The sequence below is a fragment of the Mustela erminea genome, chromosome 6 (assembly GCF_009829155.1).
Source record: "Mustela erminea isolate mMusErm1 chromosome 6, mMusErm1.Pri, whole genome shotgun sequence".
Classification (NCBI taxonomy): domain Eukaryota; kingdom Metazoa; phylum Chordata; class Mammalia; order Carnivora; family Mustelidae; genus Mustela; species Mustela erminea.
In genome coordinates, this window is record NC_045619.1 from 90,763,796 (window position 1) to 90,786,674 (window position 22,879).

Sequence of the window (22,879 nt, forward strand, 5' to 3'; positions counted from 1 at the left end):
TGTACCCCAATGTTCATAACAGCAATGGCCACGGTTGCCAAACTGTGGAAATAACCAAGATGTCCTTCGATGGATGAATGGAGAAGGAAGATGTGGTCCATAACCCTATGGAGTATTATGCTTCCATCAGAAAGGATGAATACCCAATTTTTATATCAACATGGATGGGACTGGAAGAGATTATGCCAAGTGAAATAAGTCAAGCAGAGAGAGTCAATTATCATATGGTTTCACTTATTTGTGGAGCATAACAAATAACATGGAAGACATGGGGAGATGGAGAGGAGAAGGGAGATGAAGGAAATTGGAGGGGGAAATGGACCATGAGAGACTATGGACTCTGAAAAACAATCTGAGGGTTTTGAAGGGGTGGGGGGTGGGAAGATGGGTCAGCCTGGTGGTGGGTATTGTGGAGGGCACATATTGCATGGAGCACTGGGTGTGGTGCATAAACAATGAATTCTAGTACACTGAAAAGTAATTTAAAAAAATAAAAAAATAAAAAAATAAATCTAAATCCTTAAAAAGAAGAGTATCTATATATCTATATATTTATATATATCTCAAGATAAAATTGAATAGAGTGAAAAATGGGCTAGTATGGGGCATAAATCTATAAAATGTACACATGACCAAAATTAAGGTTAAAAATGACTTAAAAACTTAAGTTGGGAAATGACTATTCTTGATACAGGAACATAGTAAAAAAGAAAAGAAAAGAAAAGAAACAAAAAGAAATGTAAAATTTTAGCCTGAAGTATAAACCAGTCGTGAGAGAGTATCTGGAGCTCTCTATATTATTTTCCCCTGGCTCTGAAGTTTTACAGTCTTGTGGAAATAAGCTTATGATTCACTTGTTCTTCCAATCTGTCTTCTGGGGAGGGAAACTGCAGCTCAGATTCTCAGGCATCTTTGCCTGGGTGTAGTTGCCCCACCCCTTGTTAGGGGGGTGGGCTTAATGTAAGCTGGTTATCTATTTGGCTTTTTTCCCTAGTGTTTTTCCACTTGTCTTTAGTGGGTCAGAGCAAATATGGTTTTGTGAGAATCTCTGGCTCAGAGCCACAAGTTTATAGTCCCCCTTCTTCAATAAATCCTCCAGGCTAAACTATCTCCACTTCTGTCTGTACCAAACTCCACAGACTCTCACTATTCGTGCCTGCTGTAACTCTCCTGGGGGGATCTGTGGAACCTCTGCACTTTGTGACTTTGCAATTACTAGGAGCTATGGGCTCATATGTGCGCCCTCTTCCTCAGCAATCAGGTCAAGGCTAGGTGCAGCCCCATTTTACTTTCAGAGGTCAAAGTGCCCCGAGAGCTATTGCCCTGTCATGGGTGCACGCTGTTTTGTATCTCCCCTGGGATGTTAAACACCCCACACCTTCTAGACCTTTTTGTGGTGTTCAGGCAGAGAGTCATCTCCCTACTGACCTGGCTTAAGTTTTAGGATGACTAAACACCTCTGGGCTCACTGACCATAACTAGTCCCCCTGCTCCACTGTTTGGGTGATCTATCAGTTCAGGCTCTCCACCTAATTTCTGAGTTTCCTAGAATCCTGAGACCACAATGATCCACCTAGAATTCTACCCTATTCATCCTCTGTACCTTTTTCAGAGAGGAATATCTGTCACTGCAGCAGATTTCTAAGGGTCCTGGTTTTGTGCTCTGGTGTTAGATCACTTTCCAGTGGCTGGCTTATGGAGGCTCCCTCCCTACTCCATTTATCTTCTGATATTTCCCTCAAAGATTCAAAGTTCTACACCTCTTACTTTTCAAAAAATAGTCATTTTTCTGCTTGTAGAGATCCAGATAAATCTTCTTACATCTCAGGTTAAATGCATGTGTGTTCAGAATCACTTGATAGGTATCATGCTAAATTCAAGAGACCAGAAGAAACAAGGTCCCCTACTCTCCCACCATCTTCCCTAAACTTTGCTGCATTTTATTCTTAATCAATGTTATGTGATGGGACACCTGGGTGGCTCAGTCTGTTAAGTCTCTGACTCTTGGTCACGATCTTAGGGTTGTGAGATCAACCCTGCATCAGGCTCTGTTCTCAGTGTGGAGTCTGCTTCTCTCTCTCAGCCTCTACCCCTACTCATGCTCTCTCCCTCTCTCTTTCTCAAATAGATAAATAAATCTTTTTTAAAAAGTTATGTGATTTGGGACACACATGAGTCAACATTTACTTATTTACTTTTACAGCATAAAGTACAAAATAAAAATAACACTATATAATTTTTATTATACTAGCATAGTGGTTTTTTTAAATATCAAGACAAAGAATGACAGTGATATTTTAATTGCAACTTTCCACTTTTAAATACCTTTATTTAAAAACAATAGAGAATGTGTATCAGGACATAAAAAGACAAGCAAAGGTAAAACCCCAAAGAAGACATCATAAGATTGTTTTGAACTTATCAAGATTTTAAAAAAATCAAATATAAAATCAAAATATACTACACAGATATGGAAATAATTAAGTCTCCATGAACTAATACATAAAGTTGATTAAAATAATCATTCAAATACTTGCTACATTTAAATGGAAGAAGATAAAGGGGTCAAATTTGAGAACTCTTACAATGGAACAGAAAAATAGTTTTAGTATTGTGAAGGGCAAGGTGTTATTGAGAAACAAGAGCTAATATAAACATCATGACATTTCAGAAAGAAGTGAAAGGACAGATATGACTATATATTGAATGGTGCAATGGCAAAATTGGGACCCAGTCTAAGCACTTCTTTTGCAATTTTCCTCATTAACTTTCCTTATATAGATCTCATTATGATTCTATTTGAATAAAAACCGAAATCTTTGTAGCAAGTTCTTAAATGCTTGCTTTACCTGCTGGTTCCTTAGAGTATAAATGAAGGGGTTTAAAAGCGGAGCAATAGAAGTATTGAGAATTGCCACTCCCTTCATTAAGGATATCCTCTGTTTGACTGAGGGTTTAATGTACGTGAAGATGCAGCTGCCATATGAGAGGGAGATGACAATCATGTGAGAAGAACATGTGGAGAAAGCCTTTTTTCTCTGGTGGGCAGAAGGAATTTTTAAAATTGTCAAGGCAATGCATGTGTATGATAGAATCACTAATGCCGAAATGACCAGCAGAGTCACCAAAGTTAAGACAGATCTCATCATTTCCAAGACATGCGTATCAGTGCAGGGATTTGCAAGAGGGGAGCAGTGTCAGAGCAGAAATGATCAATGATATTGGAGTCACAGAAGTCCAGGCTTAAGCCTAAAATGAGTCCTGGAAAGATGATAAGGAAACCAGTGATCCAAGAGCTAAGGACTAACTGGATACAGATTTTGCTGTTCATAATGGTCATATAATGCATGAGTTTATAGATGGCAACATAATGATTACAGGACATGACAGCCAGGAGATAAAATTCAGATGCACCAAAAAATAACTGAATTGCACAACAATTATAGGAAATCGTTTTGTCACCGGTTGCCATGCTCACAAGCAATTTGGGGATGCAGATGGTAGTATAAGAAATTTCTAAGAAAGAAAAATTTCAAAGAAAGAAATACATAGCGGTCTTGAGACGAGAATCCAGCAAAGTGAGAGTAATGATAACTAAGTTTCCTGAGATGTTTAACAAGTAGGTGAGGAGCAGGAAGATAAATACACATTCTTCAGTTTGGAGTTCTGTGTCAATCCTGAAGAGATAAATACTGTCACAGTTGTACAGTTTTCCATCTTGACCTTCTGATATACTTTTGCTCTGGTAAAAATATTGAGAAAAAAATATGTACAGGTACCAAAGATAAAATATGAAGATAACATTGTCAAAATATTAGTAATTGATATTGGTAATGTAAGATAAACTAACAAAAGCTGTTACATTGCTTTTGAAGAAAGACAAATATTTTCTACAAATCTGATGAAATAAAAACCCATCTTATAAATAATCTTTATAGCGTGGCTTACATTTATGGTAATGAGGTAAAGAAATGAACAGGCATGTGAAAAAAATTATTTCCTCTTTGCTCAGTATGTAAGGACTAAAATGTCATCGTACTTGTACTCAGCCCGATGACTATATAAGTATCATTGCCTCAAGGAACTGACCATGTGCGCAACCGAGAAACAAAATGATGTATGAATGTTTAAGATGGTTTGCTGCTGCCCCTCCGAACAATTTGTTACTTAAACTGTAACCCCTGGAGGATTTTACTAGTTGACAAGCACATTTAGACATGGCCTTAAAAAATACTGATACTGACAACAGGTCTTTGGGGAGAAGGATGATGTACGACCGTGAAGCTGGGCAGCTGGGGATGCCCGGCTCGCTCAGGGCGGAATGCTGCCCCTTCACAGAAGCCAGGCAGCCGGGATCGCCTGGCCTGCCCAGGGCGGAATGCCGTCTGCTTCAGGGAAGCCGAGCACCTGGGAACGCCTGGTCAGCTCAGGGTGGAACGAAAACCGCCTGCTTCCCTTTTTTGTTATTGCTCCTTTCTCTTCCCAGAAGTGCTCATTGTTAGTTAGATGAGTCCTTTGAATGTGCTTGGTTAACTATAAACTTTATCCTCCTTCTTGCTAGTCTGCAAGACGGGATTAACGTTTGACCTTCATCAATCTTTCTGTTGGCTATTGTTTTCTATCCAATAAAAATGAGACTGTAGAGTTGCTCAAGGCAGCAGTCCTTTTTGACTGTTGTCCCCTGCTCCCAGTCTTTTGCAGCTGACTTGTTTGTGCCTAATTCTTCTCTCGTCGCCGACTGGAAGCGGCAATGGTTGAAATAGAAATTTAGCTCTTGGCTTTTTACTTGATGTGTAGAAATGGGTTACAGCAAACCTGTAAGAGGAAAACAGAAAAAAACCTCTAGCAAATTTTACTGTGATGATCAGTCACTTGGCAAGTGTTCAGACACTTGCAGGTAATGCTGACTGACCCCAAATAATATGATAAGCCAAAAGCCAGGCCAATTCAAAAGCCAAGGCAATTTAATGTCCCTGCCTATTGATTTGTCCCTGAGTTGATTTTGTGGTTGAAAATTATATAAGCTTTCATTAGACTAAATGTCATGAAAACTCTTGGGTATAAGCATTTCATCCCTTGGGGGCAAATTTCTTGTTTGATGACTTCATTATCAGTTATGCTTTTTTATGGATTTCATTATGAATATGAAACACTTATTAAACAATTTTTTTTAGTTTCATGAGAATTTAGTGATGATCACTTACATGTTACACCCAGTGTTCATTATATCAATTGCCCTCCTTAATGTTCATCACCTAGTTACCCCATTCCCCTGCCCACCTTGCCTCCAACAACAGTTTGCTTCCTATAGTTAGTGTCTTTTGCCTCCCTCTCTATTTTTATCTTATTTTATTTTTTCTTCCTTTCCTCTATGTTCACCTATTTTGTTTCTTAAATTCCATGTATGCATGAAATCATATGGTATTTGTCTTTGACTTATTTTGCTTAACATCATACCGTCTAGTTCCATCCACATAATTGCAAATGGCAAAATTTCATTCTTTTTGATGGTTGGCTGAGTAATATTCTGGGGTGTGTGTGTGTGTATCTCATATCTTCTTTATCAGTTCATCCATTGATGGACATTTGGGTTCTTTCCATAGTTACTGCTATAAACATTGGGGTGCACGTGCCCATTTGAGTCACTATGTTTGTATCCTTTGGATAAATACATAGTAGTGCAGTTGCTGGGTTGGGGTAGTTCTATTCTTAACTTTTTGAGGCACCTCCATACTGTTTTCCAGAGTGGCTGCACAAGTTTGCATCCTCCATGGGCCTATAAACATTGTTTACATAGTAAACATAGTAAATATTTTCCCACGTATGAAATGGATAAAATTTATGTAATACCACATACAAGATGGAAATTTGACAAAGATGGAGACTTCTGAAGTGTTGTAACAAAGCTACAAAGGGTATGATATATGGCCCCAAATGGTATAAAAAAAAACATTGAGCCACTAGACTGTCATCCTCATGAGTCTCAACTGCCATTGTGATTAAAAACCACAATGTTGGGTGGGGGAATTAAAAAAAAAAAAAAAGCTTTGTATAGTGTGACTTTGTTAAAAAAAATTTAAAATTTAAAAATTGCAGTTTTCTTATTTATGTTACATACATTTGTACAGAAACAGCACCTGTAAGAGTATTATTAAAACTAAAATGTTAAACATATTTCTAAATGGTGGGATTACAAATTGACTGTTAAAATTTTGCTTCTGTTTTCTGATTTTTATACAATAAGCAAATTACTTGAATCCTTAAAAAAAGGTTTTTTTAGGAAACCCCTGCATCACTTTTTTTTAAGACCTTCTTTATTTGTTTTAAGATTTTATTTATTTATTTGACAGAGATTACAAGTAGGCAGAGAGAGAGAGAGAGAGAGAGGAGGAAGCAGGCTCCCCGTCAAGCAGAGAGTCCAATGCGGGGCTCAATCCCAGGACCCCAGGACTGTGACCTGAGCCAAAGGCAGAGGCCTTAACCCACTGAGCCACCCAGGTGCCCCTAAGATCTTATTTCTAAGTAATATATTACTTATATATAATAGACTTCATAGTCTTATATATAACAGACTTCATAGTAAACAATGTTTATAGGTCCATGGAGAATGCATTATTATATACTGAGGAATCAAAGAAGTATAAGTCAATGTCCCTGACTATTGCAGTTTACCAATATATTCAGGAGACAGAATTTGTGCATGAATATAGCAATATACTATGTGCCATAAACTTAATAGTAAATAAGACTCATTCTTACTATGGGGAGAGATTAAGAATGGATGCTTAAAAGAAAAAGAAAAAGATGGATTCAAAGCTAAGCACTGGAGATAGATTAGGAAGTAGAGTAAGGTATTTTAGGTAGGATAAACAGTGGTAAAAAGGTACACATGAATGAAAACTCATGAATTACTAAATATTTATCAGAGAGAATACAATACAGTTTTCTCCACAAAATACTTATGGTCCTAGAGATTCTGGCTATTAGTACAAGAGTGTAATGATATCTTCTTAGTACTTAAACACATTCTCCCAAACTTAAGGGCCAATTCCTGAACCAACTAATTGTACTATAATGGCTATAGTAATTTGAGTCAAAAACAGATATATCACCCCCACAAGTAAAAATTTTATCAAATCAAATCTAGTTTTTCTCCTGCTTCCCAATTCCATAGATATACACTGGAAAGTGTATTATAATATGTTTAACAAGCTTATTACTTTTATTTATTTATTTACTTATGTTAAAAGCTGCAAGAAAATTTTCCCTACCTTCAAAATCATGAACACATTTTTATTCAAAAATGATGTCATTTAATAAGTTAATTTAAGATCCTCTATAATTAAGATAAAATCAGAATAACTTAAATCTATTAATATAAATAAATTACTCAGAGTTTTAGAGATGTTTATTTTCAGTATATGGATTATAAATCAGTCTGCAAAGCACAAAAACTTACAAACTGTTTTTTTTTTAATATTTATTTATTTTTTCATTTGACAGAGAGAGAGAACACAAGTAGGCAGAGAGGCAGGCAAACAGAGGGGGGAGGCAGGCTCCCTGTTGAACAGAGAACCTGATGTGGGGCTCAATCCCAAAACCCTAAGACCTGAGTGGAAGACAGAGGGTTAACCCACTGACCCACCCAAGTGCCCAGAAACTGTTATTCTTTTTTTTTTTTAATTTATTCATTTGACAGACAGATCACAAGTAGGCAGAGAGGCAGGCAGAGAGAGAGAGGATGAAGCAGGCTCCCTGCTGAGCAGACAGCCAGATGTGGGGCTGGATCCCAGAACCCTGGGATCATGACCTGAGCCAAAGGCAGAGGCCTTAACCCACTGAGCCACCCAGGCGCCCCAGAAACTGTTATTCTTAGGGTGTAAAAACAATTATACGGGCAAAGGATTTTGTTTGTTGATGTTCACGGTTTTTATATTCCTATTGCAGGATAAAGCACTTAGGCTTACTTTTTTTTTTCTTCTTCTCAGGCAGCACACTGAAATATGTAATTCTTAAAATAAGTTTTAATACTTGTGGACATTTCATGATTAGCTATTTCTAGCTCAAATCAACAATTTAAACACCAAAGTATCTCTTTTATTCTTCATAGTCAATGTTTTTACGTTAATACAACAAGCACTAAAATTAAACAACTGTTATCCTATGAGATGATTATGGTTTATTTCCAGGGAATGCCCTAAACTGTGTGCATATCTCTCCAAGGAATTCAGCTCCAAAGGCAATATTTCCCTGAGGATCTTTGGTTTGTTTACTGTATAAGAGATACAAAATATAGACTCCTGGGACACCTGGGTGGCTCAGTTGGTTAAGCAGCTGCCTTCGGCTCAGGTCATGATCCCAGCGTCCTGGGATCGAGTCCCACATCGGGCTCCTTGCTCAGCAGGGAGCCTGCTTCTCCCTCTGCCTCTGCCTGCCATTCTGTCTGTCTGTGCTCTCTCTCTCTCTCTCTGACAAATCAATAAAATCTTTAAAAAAAAATATAGACTCCTTTCTATCTCCTTCAACTATGTTCTTAGGAGATTCTGTACAAAATATACTATATTAACATACTGGACACACCCTTTATCTTCATTAATTTATTAGTTCATTTGTTCTTTCCTAAAATACCTATTTATTATGTGCTTGAAATGTATTGATTACTCCTGGATGTCCTGACAGCTCCCCTACCCACTTCTGCCATGTGAGGACCTGGAGACAAGTCTATGAAACCTGTGAAGCCAGCTCTTACTAGACACCAAATCTGCTGGCACCCAGATCTTAGCCTTTCTAGCTTCTAAAACTGAGAAACAAATGTCTGTTGTTCAAGGCACCAAGTTATGGTATTTTGTGGCAGCAGTCTAGATAGACTAAGACAGAAATAAAAGCAGAATTCATTGCCAACAGACTTGTCCCATAAGAAATGTTGAACAAAGTTCTTAGGGAAAACACAAATGATATAGGTCAGAAATCTGTCCTTCATCAAGAAAATAAGAATGTTGAAGAAGGAATAAATGAATAAGTACATTCAACTGGATTTTCCACTAAAGTAACTTTTTCTGAGTAGAACCAACTGTCTATTAATTACCATTTATTAAAATTAATTACAAGTCCATTGCTATTAGTATGTTTCTATCTTTAATAATTGGCAGTATTCTGAGGCCCAAATTAGATTATCTCTGACCACCTTCTTTCTTCATTCCCTATTTTCTTCTTCTTTATTTCCATCATATCCTTTCCTACCTTCCTTTCCCCTTCTTTATTATTGCTCCCTTTCTTGCTTTAATCAACAGACAGGTTTAAGGGGAAACTTTATTGGACAAGATTGACAGTCAGGGTTACAGAATTTACAGAATGCCTTCCATTTTGCCAACTTAGACACATGATCATTCAGAAGAATCAATGTTTCCAAAGTCCATAACTTTGAAAAGTGACATAAATTTATAAAATCAAGAAACCAAGTGAGCTCCAAGCATGATAAAATGCCTACGCCCATTATAATCAAACTGTTAAACAACAAAGACAGTGAGAAAAAAGTGTGGCTAGAGAGGATTAATGCATTATATACCGTGAATGTTGGAGGACAATGGCTTGAACAATTTCTGACTTCTTTTCATAAGCTAGGGAGGCCAGAAACCAGGAAGGAATCTTTAGAGTGCTGAGAGAAAAAAAATTGTCAATTTAGACTTATATACAGTAAACTATCCTTCAACATGAAAGGGAAATAAAGACATTTTCAGATAAAATAAAACCATGAGCTTTTTTCAGTAACATATCTGCACTACAAGAAATGTTGCAGGAAATTCTTCAGCTGAAGAAAACTGAATCAAGCTGGAAAACTGGAATTTCAGGGAGGAATTAGAAATATCAAAAATTTTAAATATGGGGTAAATATCAGAGACTAATTTTTTTTCAATGAGCCTGAAATAAATTAAGAACTATTCACAAAGAAATATAAATATATGTATATTAAAAGAATTATTTTAAAATTAGTAACAAAAATTCTATCTAAAGTAGAAGTTCAATGGATGGGCTGAACAGCAGAAGGGTGATTATGATACAAAAGAGTGAACTCAAAGATTAATAGAGACCACTCAATTTAAAAAACAGAAAATGTAAATTATATATATATATATTTAATGAACAGAGCCTCTGTGACCTAGGGACAATATTAAAAGGTCTAATATATACATGTATATAATTTAAACTTAAAAAACAAAAAAAATCAGCACTGTCCAATAGAAATATAATGCAAAACACAAATGTAAGCCCCATTTGCAATTTCAAATTTTCTAATAACCTTATTTTTAAAAAAGTGAAAGAAAACAAGTGAAATTAATTTTAATAATATATTTAATACATCCAAGAATTGTCATTTCAGCATCTAATACATATTAAAAATTAGTGAGATCTTTTACTTTTTTTGTACTGCCTTTGAAATATGATATATATTTATATTCATTACACATCTCAGTTTGGACTAAACATATGTCCACTTTTAATGGCTACCAAATTGGATAACGTAAGCATAGTTAGATAATATAAGGCATTTGTTGTTTACTTCTTCATTTTGACTTTCAGTAGTTTCAGACCAAAATTCTGGTATGTATGAAAAAACTTGTGGATATTAAAAACACGCCCATAAACAACTAATGGGTCCAAGAATAAATCACAAAGAAGATTAGAAAACACTTGGGGACAAATAAAAACGGACATACAAGCTATCAAAACTTACAAAATACAGTAAGAGCAGTGTTCAGAGGGAAATTTATAACTTTAAACATCTGCTTTAACAAAAAGGATAGATCTTGTATCAGTAATCTAAGTCCAAACTTACAGATTTAAGAAAAAAAGAGTAAAGCAACCCAAAGCCATCAGAAAGAAGTAAATAATAAATATTAGAGTGGAGATAAATGACATATAGGAAAGGGAAAAATAGAGAAAATCAGTAAATCCCAAAGTTGTTTTTTTTCAAAAGGTCATCAAAGCTGACAAACCTTTAGCTAGATTGACCAAGTAAAAAAGAGAGAAGGCTCAAATTGCTAAAATCAGTAATCAAAGTTGGTTCATGACTATTGACCTTGTAGAAATAGAGAGGAGTATAAGAAGATACTATGAGCCATTGTGCATCAACAAATTAGATAGCATAACTGAAACATAGTAATTCATGAAAACCCACAAATTACCACTTAGGTCTAATAGACCTACAGTGATTGAAGAAATTGAAACAGTAATTCAAAACCTCTATGTAAAGACTATCTAAGACCAGATGAATTTTCCCAAAGCTTTAAAGAGTTAACACTAATCCGTTCCAAACCCTTACAAATACTGGAGATTTTAATACGTTTCCATTTTGATTGTATGAGGACAGCATTACTCTGATATTAAAACCAGATAAAAACATCAAAAAATACAGATCTCTATCCCTTATGAATATCAATGCAAAAATCCTCAGCAAAATATTAAGAAAGCAAATTTGGTTGTATTTAAAGGTAAGATACCATGATAAAGTGGGGTAGAATGTAAGGTGATCCAACATTAAAAAAAAAAAATCAATTTACATAATATGTCAATGATGGAAGATGATGGAAGATGAAATAAAGGGAAAAAAACTCATGATTATTACAATTGATGCAGGAAAAGCCAAGCTTTGACAAGATTTGAAATCCTTTCAAAAGAAAAATACAGTAAATGCAGAGTAGAAAGGAACTTCCTCAAACTGCTGAAAAGCATTCATGAGAGCCCTACAGCTAATGTCCCATTCAAGCCTGAAAGACTGAAAACTTTCCCCCAAACATCAGGAACATGACAAGGATGTCCACTTTTTCCAACTGCTATTCAACATTGTGCTGGAAGTTCTAGACAGAACAGTCAGACAAAAATAATAAATAAATAAATAAATAAATAAATAAATAATAGTTGAATTGGAAAGAACTTTTAGATCTTTATAGAGAAATCAAATAGAATAGGTAAGTCCAGAATAATCTCATACATCTAAGGCCAATTAATTTTTGAGTAGGTTATAAGACTATTCAATGGAGAGAATAGTCTTTTATATAAATGGAGCTGGAATGACTAGATGGCCACATGCTAAGAATATTAGAGCCCTGGGTCATACTATCACAAATTAATATATCAATGACTTAGATGTAAGAACCAAAACTATAAAATTTGTAGCAGAAAATGTTGGAATCTATCTTGCTGATTTGTATTTAGCGGTGAATTCTTCTACATGACACCAAAGAAATGACCAAAAAAAGAAAAAATTAAATTGGACTCTATCTAAATTAAAAGTTTGAGGTGCCTGGGTTAAGTGTCTGCCTTCGGCTCAGGTCATGATCTCAGGGTCCTGAGATTGAGCTCCCCCATCAGGCTCTCCCCTCAATGGTAAATCTGCTTTTCTCTCCATCTCCCTCTGTGATTTCTTTTGCTTTCATCCTCTCTCAAATAAATAAATAAAATATTTTAAACTATTTAATTAATTAAAAGTTTTTGTGCATCAGAAGACATTGCCATGGAAGTATTAAAAAAACCCAGAAGAAATATTTTCAGATCACTTATCTGATAAGGTTCTAGTATCCAGACTATATAAAGGACTATTACAAGTCAGCCACAATAAAAACACAAAAAGTAATCCAATTTTAAAATATGCAAAGTATTTGAGCAAACATTTCTCCATTGGCCAACAAGAACATGCAATGATGCTACACATCATTAGTCATTACAAAAAATGCATGTGAAAACTATGGTGAATTATATTTCAATTATGGTCACTGGGGTGGGGGTTGGGGAACTGCTGGATGGCCATTATTAAAAAAAAAAAAAAAAAGATGTGAATATGAAGAAGTTGGAAGCCCAGTGCATTGTTAGTGGGAATATAAAATGAGGAAAAAGTGGAAAGTTCGGGAGTTCCGTTAAAAAAATTTAAACATAAAATTGTCATATGATTCAATAACACCTTTCCTAGGTATTGACCCAAATAACTTGCTCACAAATGCTTGTAAGTATGCTATTGTTCAAAGCAGCCCTATTCACAGTAGTAAAAAAAGTAGAAACAACTGAAATGTCCATTGACAGATGAATGAATGAAGAAAATGTGATATATATGTATAATGGGATGTTATCCAAAGAGAAAAAAGTGAAGTATTAATACATGCTTCAATGTGGATATACCTCGACATCATGATCTTAAGTGAAAGAAGCCAGACATAGAGGTCACAGATGGTATGATTCCACTTATGTGAAATATCCAAAACTGGATATCCACAGAGAAAGAAAACAGATTAGTATTTGCCAGGGGATTGTGAAAGAAGGAATGGGAAATGACTGCTAAATGGCTACAGAGCTTTCTTTTGGGTGAGCAATGTTTGGAACTTACTATGGGTGGTGGCTGCAAAACAGTATGGATGGACTAAATGGCCCTAAGCTGTACACTTTAAGATAATCAATTAAAAAATTCTATGTAAATATCATAAAAATACAATAAATATGTTACAGAAAAAGGGTATTACAGAACTATATCATATAATGCAAATTGTGTTATTTTCTGGACTTTATGATTTTAATAGCTTAATTAAATGTGGGACTGGTTATCACTGTTTTCATCCTAAATCAATCTCATATTTGTTCCTAATCCTGTATTTATAAGTGTGCATTCATAATTTGGGGGTTGTTTTCTTAAAAGAGGGCACTGCAATGTGAAGAAACTTAAATATCCTCACACTCTATCCACACTTGGGAGTAGGAGAAAGGTAAAAATGAATCTCTATGTTGCCATATTGGAAACAAGCATCTCCATACAATAGTTGTGGATTAGGCCTTGAAAGCAATGAGTTCTGATGATGCTGGAAGGAAAAAGAGTTCAGAGACTCTTAGAACTGATAAAAAAAGAAATAAATAAAGGTAGAGTTTGCTAAATGTATTTGAGTCTACTGAGGGTATGGCTGCACTTCAGGAAGCTACCTGAACAGAGAACACTGAACAGTACAAAAACAGTTATGCGTTTTTTTAATAATTGGGGTATAGTTGATGTACAATATTATATTGGTTTTAGGTGCCCAACATAGTAATTTGACACTGAGTTGCATTACCGAATGCTTACCACAATAAGTGTAGTTACCATCTGCCATGTAATTATTTTAGTGAGAAAATGAAGCCCGTAGAAACAGAACATTGTTAAATAAAGAAACAAAATATAGGCCAAGATTTGGCTCAGATGGAAGAAAATTTTACATTGTCAAAATAATGTAAATTAGTATAGTATAACAATCCAACTGGTCATTACAGTAAAATTATGTTCAAAATTATATTAAGTATTTAAAGGGATGTGGGGACGAAGGATGGGAAATGTACGAATTTCAAGTGCCCACCTTCCATATTTAAGCCAGTAAATATTTAAATAATTTCTAACTCAAAATACTAAGAAGTAGTTATGTATAAAATAGAGGAGATGTGGTATATATACACAATGGAATACTATGCAGCCATCAAAAGAAATGAAATCTTGCCATTTGCGACAACATGGATGGAACTAGAGCATATCATGCTTAGCGAAATAAGTCAAGCAGAGAAAGACAACTACCATATGATCTCCCTGATATGAGGACGTGGTGATGCAACATGGGGGCTTAAGTGGGTAGGAGAAGAATAAATGAAACAAGATGGGATTGGGAGGGAGACAAACCATAAGTGACTCTTAATCTCACAAAACAAACTGAGGGTTGCTGGGGGGAGGGGGTTTGGGAGAAGGGGGTGGGATTATGGACATTGGGGAGGGTATGTGCTTTGGTGAGTGCTGTGAAGTGTGTAAACCTGGTGATTCACAGACCTGTACCCCTGGGGATAAAAATATATGTTTATAAAAAATAAAAAATTAATTAAAAAAAAATAGAGGATACAAACCTGTTAATAGCTGAGGGCTGTGGAGACTACGAGTTAAGGTGCATGAAATCCTCCTGAGGGCAGGGGGCTACTAATTTTCATTAATAGAATTCTAAGTTTCTTGACTTTTGAATTTCAAATGTGTATATCTTTTTTTAAAAAATTTTATTTATCTATTTGCCAGAGAGAGGGAGAGAAAGAGAGAGGCAAGCTGAGGGGGAAGCAGGCTCCCCTCTGAGCAAGAACCTGGGATGGACTCCATCCCAGGACCCTGGGATCATGACCTGAGCTGAAGGTAGACATTTAACTGACTGAGCCACCCGGGCATCCCAAATATATATACCTTTAATAAAAAATAATAAATTTACTGAATTAACATTCTGAGTAAAAATAACACAATAATGAGGTCATTTGGTACACACACAATTCCTTAGGGTCATAATAAGCAGTTTTGGAGGTAATTGCTTTCTTTAAGACAAGGCTAGGAACTAAAGAGGGATTGGAGATCATTTTATTATTTTTATTATTATATTATTATTTATGCTTTGTGATATGAAATTTAGATTTTTTTCTCTCATATTTCTTTCTTTTAGTTAAGACTTTTACTATTACTATTATTATTTTAGAGCAGGTTTAGGTTCACAGGAAAATCAAGAGAGAAGTGTAGGGATTTCCCCTAACATTTTCACCCACACGTGCATAGTCTCCTCCAGTATCAACAATCCCCACCAGAGTGATCCATTCGTTACAACTCATGAACTTACACTGGCTCATCATAATCACCCAGAGTCCATAGTTTAAATTACAGTTCTCTCCTGGTGTGTACACTCTTTGGGTTTGGACAAATGCATGAGATGTATCCATAATTAAGGTATCACAAGAGAATTTTCATTGCCCTACAAATCCTGTCTGCATCTATTCATCCCTAACCCTTTACCCCAACCCATGGCAGCCATGGTCTTTTTACTATTTCCATAATTTTGCCCATCCCAGAATATCATATAGTTGGAATCATATAGTATGTACCTTTTCAAACTGTCTTCTTTCACTTAGTAATATACATTTACGATTTCCCCCATGCCTTTTCATAGCTTGATAACTTGTTGCCTTTTTTTATGAAAAATATTTTTTTTTTGTTTAATTTCTTCTCAGGGTAACAGAATTCATTGTTTATGAACCACACCCAGTGCTCCAATGAAATACCTGCCCTCCATAATACCCACCACCAGGGTCCCCCAACCTCTCACCTCCCACCCCTTCAAAACCTCAGATTGTTTTTCAGAGTCCATAGTCTCTCATGGTTCATCTCCCCCTCCAATTTCCCTCAACTCCCTTCTCCTCTCCATCTCCCCATGTCCTCTGTGTGCTATCTTATGCTCCACAAGTAAGTGAAGCCATATGATAATTGACTCTCTCTACTTGATTTATTTCACTCAGCATAATCTCTTCCACTCCCGTCCATGTTGATACAAAAGTTGGTATTCGTCCTTTCTGATGGAGGCATGATACTCCATAGTGTATATGGACCATATCTTCCTTATCCATTTGTCCATTGAAGGGCATCTTGGTTCTTTCCACAGTTTGGCGACTGTGGCCACTGTTGCTATGAACTCATTACCTTTTAACAGATATTTTTCTCATTCTAAAATATTTTATCTTCAAGTTATTTTCAAATTTTCCAGAGTTGGGTAAGTTTGAATTGTTAGTTTTCAGTGTAGATTATTTTACCTAAAAATTGGGAAGAACTATATCAGATAGTTCTGATTGGGAAGAACTATATATAGATGACACCCTGAATTTAATATTTAAAAAATTAGCATCATTATTCCCTCTCTTCTCCAAATTTCCTCCATGGTCATTTCCTAGGCTTTCTCTTATTATCCTACAACTTACTTAATGACATCATCTATTTCTTATTTCATCATGCACATAATTTCAGGATAACCATGAATCAATCTCATATACAAAAAATTCAATTTTTACATTATTCAACACATTCAATTTCTAGTTAGTTTGAGGGATACCCCAGATACCCCCAGATCCTAAGCATATAGGGATGAAATAAGATAGCAGACAACTCCCTTCTCTGAAATGAGGATTATCTAGGAGAACATAAAGATAAAAGGGAAAGTGAGAGAGAGAAGAATGATATGTAAAAATTAATATTGACAGTGTTGTAAAGAATAAAATACTGAAATAAAGACTCTAAAGAAGAACCTCCTCATATATGGTCTTTTTGAAAATGACATTTAATTAGAGGCCTGGAATTTGGAGGTAGAGTGAGAGCAGAGGTAGGGATAGAGGTGAAAAAGAGCTTGAGGAATTAAAAGAGAGTCAGTGTTACAACCGAAAACAGCAAAGAAGGTAAGAGTGGAAGAGGATGAAGATGGGTGGTGAGTAGCTATGCCAAGGATTCTTCCTGGCCACTCATTGTCTGCAATTCAATAGGTCTTAGGACATAATTTCAGTAAAGTAGCATAACCTGAGTTAAATTTTAGAGAACATACTTTTTTTCTTCTCTACAGAAAATAGATTGGATTAGTGAGGGAAGAAAAGATTATTTTGAAGGCTATTATGGGCTACTATTTATACCAGGTGGAAGACAATAGTAGACTGGATTAGATTGTTAGCACCTGTAGCAGACACTGTGTCTAATTCATGAAGCATTTCTTGATGGACACAAGTTGAGACTAGACATCCTAGAGATTTTGCATTTTGGCTTGTCTATATAACTGGGTTCTTATGAACGGAAACTTAGTGAAAATTATGATAATGACCTCCAGAATTAGCAATAAAAATCTCCCAGGTGATTCACCAATCTCTCTTCCTCCATCTGCTAGCTGACTGTAGATATATATTGAAGAGAACAGAGCCTTAAAAATCAATCTCTGAATGATGGCATAGAGTAGAATAGCACTTTGCAGCTTCAAATATACAAAATTTCTACCATCTGTGCTGCACTTTGATTGAAATTTTCAGGAAATAAATTTAAATTGTGTTAAATGTGGCAAAAGAAAAAATGATCTGATGCATTGGAAATAAGAACAGTGACTAAGAGCCGTGGCTTTAATGCCCAGAAGAAAAAAAGGGGAGGATTCTCTAGTACTGGTAACATTCTGTTTCTTTATCTGAGCGCTGCTTATGTAGGTATGTTGAGTTTGTGAAAAGTAACCAAATTATATAATATGATAATTGTATATTCTGTACATATATTTTTACTTCATTGAAATATCTTTAAATATATAATATGTAAAATTGCAGTAATTTTAAAGTTTATCTGTTATAGAAGACAGTATTAGTTCAAGTACTTAGCAATAGAGATAAAAATAGGTAAAATGAATTGAAATTAAATTTTGTGTAGAATCAACCAAATTTTCTGCTGATTGGATGTAGACACTTAGATAGCAGGTGTAAACATTAGATTTTTATTATCTGTCTTGAGAAACTCATTTCCCTTCAATCTAGATCATTATGAGTTTGATCCGCCATGGTAATGTCACACACTTAATGTTTACTTTGTCAATGATGAAATAAATATCTTGGCTTCCAAATCTTAAAACTAATTAAGTCTTTAAAACTGCCACTCTCTTTCGTTCTTTCTGAACCTCTTTTTATCCCCTTTCTCCCCCCTCACGATTTGGGATATCTTCTGATTTAGTTAAAGCATATTTTCCTGGGCTTGTTGCCACCCTTTTAGTATATTACTTGCTCCTTCATATACTCTTATCTGGACAAAATGACAAGGCAGAAAAATTCACCACAAAAAAAATAAATAAATAAAATAACCAAGAGGCAGTACCAAAGGCTAGGGACCTAATCAATACAGACATTGGTAATATGTCATATCTAGAGTTTAGAATGACAATTCTCAAGGTTCTAGCCGGCTCGAAAAAGGCATGGAAGATATTCGAGAAACCCTCTCGGGAGATATAAAAGCCCTTTCTCAAGAAATAAAAGAACAAAAATCTAACCAAGTTGAAATAAAAAAAAAACTATTAAGGAGGTGCAATCAAAAATGGAGGCTCTCACTGCTAGGATAAATGAGGGAGAAGAAAGAATTAGCAATATAGAAGACCAAATGACAGAGACTAAGAAGTTGAGAAAAAAAGGACAAAGAGCTATTACACCACGAGGGGAGAATTTGAGAGATAAGTGACACCATAAGATGAAACAACATTAGAATAATTTGGTTTCCAGAAGAAAATGAAAGAGAGAGGGGAGCAGAAGGTATACGGGAGAGAATTATTGGGGAGAATTTCCCCAATATGGCAAAGGGAACAAGCATCAAAATTCAGGAGGTGCAGAGGACGTCCCTCAAAATCAATAAGAATAGGCCCACACCCTGTCACCTAATAGTAAAATTTACAAGTCTTAGTCACAAAGAGAAAATCCTGAAAGCAGCCTGGGAAAAGAAGTCTGTAACATACAATGATAAAAATGTTAGATTGGCAGCAGACTTATCCACAGAGACCTGGCAGATCAGAAAGAGCTGGCATGATATATTCAGAGAACTAAATGAGAAAAACATGCAGCCAAGAATTTTATATCCAGCTAGGCTATCGTTGAAAATAGGAGGAGAGATTAAAAGCTTCCAGGACAAACAAAAACTGAAAGAATTTGCAAACACCAAACCAGCTCTACAGGAAATATTAAAAGGGGTCCTCTAAGCAAAGAGAGAGCTTAAAAGTAGATCAGAAAGGAACAGAGACAATATACAGTAACAGTCACCTTACAGGCAATACAATGGCACTAAATTCATACCTCTCAATAGTTACCCTGAATGTTAATGGGCTAAATGCCCCAATCAAAAGACACAGGGTATCAGAATGGATAAAAAAAACAAAACCCATCTATATGTTGCATGCAAGAAACTCATTTTAAGCCCAAAGACACCTACAGATTTAAAGTGAGGTGGTGGAAAAGAATTTACTATGCTAATGGACATCAGAAGAAAGCAGGAGTGGCAATCCTTATATCAGATCAATTAGATTTTAAGCCAAAGACTATAATAAGAGATGAGGAAGGACACTATATCATACTCAAAGGGTCTGTCCAACAAGAAGATCTAACAATTTTAAATATCTATGCCCCTAACGTGGGAGCAGCCAACTATATAAACCAATTAATAACAAAATCAAAGAAACACATCAACAATAATACAGTAAGAGTAGGGGACTTTAACACTCCCCTCACTGAAAAGGACAGATCATCCAAGCAAAAGATCAACAAGGAAATAAAGGCTTTAAATGACACACTAGACCAGATGGACATCACAGATATATTCAGAACATTTCATCCCAAAGCAACAGAATACACATTCTTCTCTAGTGCACGTGGAACATTGTCCAGAATAGATCACATCCTCGGTCCTTAATCAGGACTCAACTGGTATCAAAAGATTGGGATCATTCCCTGCATATTTTCAGACCACAATGCTCTGAAGCTAGAACTCAACCACAAGAGGAAGTTTGGAAAGAACCCAAATACATGGAGACTAAACAGCATCCTTCTAAAGAATGAATGGGTCAACCGGGAAATTAAAGAAGAATTGAATAAAATCATGGAAACAAATGATAATGAAAATACAATGGTTCAAAATCTGTGGGACACAACAAAGGCAGTCCTGAGAGGATAATATATAGTGGTACAAGCCTCTCTGAAGAAACAAGAAAAGTCTCAGATACACAACCTAACCCTACACCTAAAGGAGCTAGAGAAAGAACAAGAAAGAAACCCTAAACCCAGCAGGAGAAGAGAAATCATAAAGATCAGAGAAGAAATCAATGAAATAGAAACCAAAAAAACAATAGAACAAATCAACAAAACTAGGAGCTGGTTCTTTGAAAGAATTAATAAAATTGATAAACCCCTGGCCCGACTTATCAAAAAGAAAAGAGAAAGGACCAAAATAAATAAAATCATGAATGGAAGAGGAGAGATCACAACTAACACCAAAGAAATACAAACTATTATAAGAACATACTATGAGCAACTCTCCGCCAACAAATTTGACAATCTGGAAGAAATGGATGCATTCCTAGAGACATATAAATTACCACAACTGACCAGAAGAAACAGAATGCTTGAACAGACCCATAATCAGTAAGGAGATTGAAACAGTCATTAAAAATCTCCAAAAAAAAAAAAAAAAATCTCCAAACAAACAAAAGCCCAGGGCCAGACGGCTTCCCAGGGGAATTCTACCAAACATTTAAAGAAGAACTAATTCGTATTCTCCTGAAGCTGTTGCAAAAAATAGAAATGGAAGGAAAACTTCCTCATTTTATGAGGCAGCATCACTTTGATCCCAAAACCAGACAAGGATCTCATCAAAAAAGAGAGCTATAGACCAATATCCTTGATGAACACAGATGTGAATATTCTCACCAAAATACTAGCCAATAGGATTCAACAGTACATTAAAAGGATTATTCACCAGGACCAAGTGGGATTTATTCCAGGGCTGCAAGGTTGGTTCAACATCCACAAATCAATCAATGTGATACAGCACATCAATAAAAGAAAGAACAAGAACAATATGATACTCTCAGTAGATGCTGAAAAAGCATTTGACAAAGTACAGCATCCCTTCCTGATCAAAACTCTTCAAAGTGTAGGGATAGAGAGCACATACCTCAGTATTATCAAAGCCATTTATGAAAAACCCACCACAAATATCATTCTCAATGGAGAAAAACTGAAAGCTTTTCCGCTTTCCTAAGGTCAGGAACATGGCAGGGATGTCCATTATCACCACTGCTATTCAACATAGTACTAGAAGTCCTAGCCTCAGCAATCAGACAACAAAAGGAAATTAAAGGCATCCAAATCGGCAAAGAAGAAGTCAGCTATCACTCTTCACAGATGATATGATGCTATATGTGGAAAACCCAAAGGACTCCACTCCAAAACTGCTAGAACTTATAAAGGAATTCAGTAAAGTGTCAGGATATAAAATCAATGCACAGAAATCAGTTGCATTTCTCTACACCAACAAGACAGAAGAAAGAGGAATTAAAGAGTCTATCCCATTTACAATTGCACCCAAAATCATAAGATACCTAGGAATAAACCTAACCAAAAGGCACAGAATCTATACTCAGAAAACTATAAAGTACTCATGAAAGAAATTGAGGAAGACACAAAGAAATGGAAAAATGCTCCATGCTCCTGGATTGGAAGAATAAATATTGTGAAAATATCTATGCTACCTAAAGAAATCTTCACATTTAATGCAATTCCTATCAAAGTACCATCCATCTTTTTCAAAGAAATAGAACAAATAATCCTAAAATTTATATGGAACCAGAAAAGACCTTGAATAGCCAAAGGAATATTGACAAAGAAAGCCAAAGTTGGTGGCATCACAATTCCGGACTTCAAGCTCTATTACAAAGCCGTCATCATCAAGACAGCATGGTACTGGCACAAAAACAATCACATAGATCAATGGAACAGAATAGAGAGCCCAGAAATAGACCCTCAACTCTATGGTCAACTAATCTTCGACACAGCAGGAAAGAATGTCCAATGGAAAAAAGACAGCCTCTTCAATAAATGGTGTTGGGAAAATTGGACAACCACATGCAGAAAAATGAAATTAGACCATTTCCTTACTCCACACACAAAAATAGACTCAAAATGGATGAAGGACCTCAATGTGATAAAGGAATCCATCAAAGTCCTTGAGGAGAACACAGGCAGCAACCTCTTCAACCTCAGCCACAGCAACATCTTCCTAGGAATATTGCCAAAGGCAAGGGAAGCAAGGGCAAAAATGAACTATTGGGATTTAATCAAGATCAAAAGCTTTTGCACAGCAAAGGAAACAGTTAACAAAACCAAAAGACAACTGACAGAATGGCAGAAGATATTTGCAAAAGACCTATCAGATGAAGGACTAGTGTCCAAAATTTATAAAGAACTTAGCAAACTCAACACCCAAAGAACAAATAATCCAATCAAGAAATGGGCAGAGGACATGAACAGACATTTCTGCAAA

General features: G+C 35.8%; 1 pseudogene; it reads right to left on the minus strand.

The window, feature by feature from the left end:
• Positions 1-2,795: 2,795 nt before the first annotated feature.
• Positions 2,796-3,717, minus strand: LOC116592461 (annotated as a pseudogene).
• Positions 3,718-22,879: the final 19,162 nt, after the last annotated feature.